This window comes from Frankliniella occidentalis, unplaced genomic scaffold (genome assembly GCF_000697945.3).
Source record: "Frankliniella occidentalis isolate FOCC.00 unplaced genomic scaffold, Focc_3.1 Scaffold48, whole genome shotgun sequence".
Lineage (NCBI taxonomy): Eukaryota > Metazoa > Arthropoda > Insecta > Thysanoptera > Thripidae > Frankliniella > Frankliniella occidentalis.
The window spans coordinates 245,248-247,328 of NW_026267178.1; the positions used below are offsets into that span (position 1 = coordinate 245,248).

At 60.0% G+C, this 2,081-nt stretch overlaps 1 protein-coding gene across 1 annotated transcript in view; it reads right to left on the reverse strand.

Moving 5' to 3' along the window:
- LOC113208951 (mortality factor 4-like protein 1) overlaps positions 1-2,081 on the reverse strand; it is a 12,534-nt gene that overhangs the window by 1,044 nt on the left and 9,409 nt on the right. The window lies entirely within an intron of this gene.

Consider the following 2,081-nt stretch of genomic DNA (forward strand, 5'->3'; position numbering starts at 1 on the left):
GGGGCAGGCGGGGCGGAGGAGTGCCGGCGCCGACCAACGCGACGCTCGGCGACGACGCCACACGGAAGCAGCGGCGACGGCGGGATGACGCCTTTCTTGGTAGTGCGGCGGCCACAGCGGCGCGGCGGCGGGAGCGAGGGGGAGCAGGGCAACAAAGACCGGCTGCGAAACGGGAGCGAGGGAGTCGTCCGCGGCGAACTCAACGCGCGGGGCTCGCTGTGCTGGCACCGATCGCAACGGGGGTGAGGGAGGAGGATTCGGTCTCTCCTTCTGTCCCCCCGAGCTCGCTCCAGCCCCCCGCCCTGCAGCCCGTCTATTTATGTACTTCACCCACGCGCGCAGTCAGTGTGCAGATCCTCCCGAGCCTCCCGCATCGACCATCCATCCGGGGGCCCGTCAGAAATAGCGCGCGTCAGGCGTCAGACCAACAGAACTTCTCCCTTCGGGTTTCTTTCGTCGGCTGTTTGCTCGCGGGGGCACTCTGGGCTGAGCCGCGAACTGCTGCAGGCTAGCTTGTACTGCACAAGCCGAGCCTGCTGCCCGTGCCGGCACCAGGCCCGGTCTGCACTTCCTGCCGAGCGAGCAGTCGCGGGAGAATGTGGAAACAAAACCTGAGTCACTCGAAACAACAACACCGACCCGTGCGAGGAGGCAGGCCCGGCGGGGCTCTGCAAAACTCAGGCGCCAATTTCCCGCAGTAAAAATATAAAGAAACAAAGCTCAACGATTTCAAGATTCCTCATGCAGAGGGAAATGGCATTCAAAAGGTGTATTACAATGTTAAAGTTTATGAACTTGGGTTCAAGTTTATCGAATGCCACCGATGCGCATTCACCAGTCATTTTTTGTTGATGTGGCAAAGTTTACCGACGTTGGCCCCGTGTGAGTAGGCAATTCTCCCGCGCACCGGGACGGTATCTTTAAAACGCGCCAGCTGGAACCGTCCGCTTCTTGCCGTTTGAAACAATTTAACACCCGTGCAATGTTGGCAGTATTTCCCGAGGGCAGTAAGAAGGGTACGAGGTAGCTCGATGCGTGCGGTGTGCGTGGGTGGGTGAGTGAGTAGGTAGGTAGCATCCTCATCCTCCTACGCTTGCTTCCGTGTCCGCCCCGCGCCCTCCCCCCACCTTGCCCACTACACTGGAAAGCAAAGCGTATACACAAACAACAAAACCAGCAGGAGCCCGAGCGCGGGCGGACTGACTACTAAGCCCCCCTCCTCGCCCTTCTCGTCCCACGGGTAGCTGATAGCACACGGTCCACCGGCTTCGTTTTTGGACAACCCCGTAATAACCCTTTTTGAAGTTGAATGAATTTGTGGCTGTCTCTACTTGGGGTTAAAAGTTTACCGTGTTCTGATGCGGACTTCCGATTGACGCTCCAGTTTGATAACCCAAAACGAGTGATGACTGTATGGGGACTGCCGCGACACGCCTAGAAGTATGCAGTCCCGTTGCATGCCGATGTCGCGCTGGGCGACCTATCCAAATAGGAACTAACCGCCTGGGCGATAGGCAATCCCGTTGCACGCTGATTTTGCGCTGGATGGCCTACCTAGACAGGCGGCCCACCGCCTGCGCGATAGGCAGTCCCGTTGCACGCTGATGTCGCGCTGGATGGCCTACCTAGACAGGCGCCCACCGCGTGGGCGATGGGCAGTACTGCCGTTCCCGTTTCGATGGCGATGTGACTCCAGGCGCTGCACACTTTCCCGCGCAGTGAGACAAATTACACGCAGCAAAATTGGGAAACCAGGCGCCAAACTGCATCATACTTCCGACGCGGGAAATTATTGCGCGGCGAAGAGTATCTCCTCCGCGACGCGCAGTGAGAAGTGGGGTGGGGAGGAGGGGGTCTCGGCCGGGCTTGACTGCTTGACAAATCCCTGAGACAGCAGCAGCGGGCGCGGCGGAAACGTGGAGTCATCGGGGTGCCTCGGGGGGAAGGGGCAGAGAGAGGACAATCACGGCCGGCCCCGCAGCACGCCGCACAGGCGATCCCGGTCGTGTCCCTGACGGGCCGCGTGACGACGGGCCAATGGGGCGACAAAGTATTCCTAAAATGTGCAGCAGGTCGGTCCC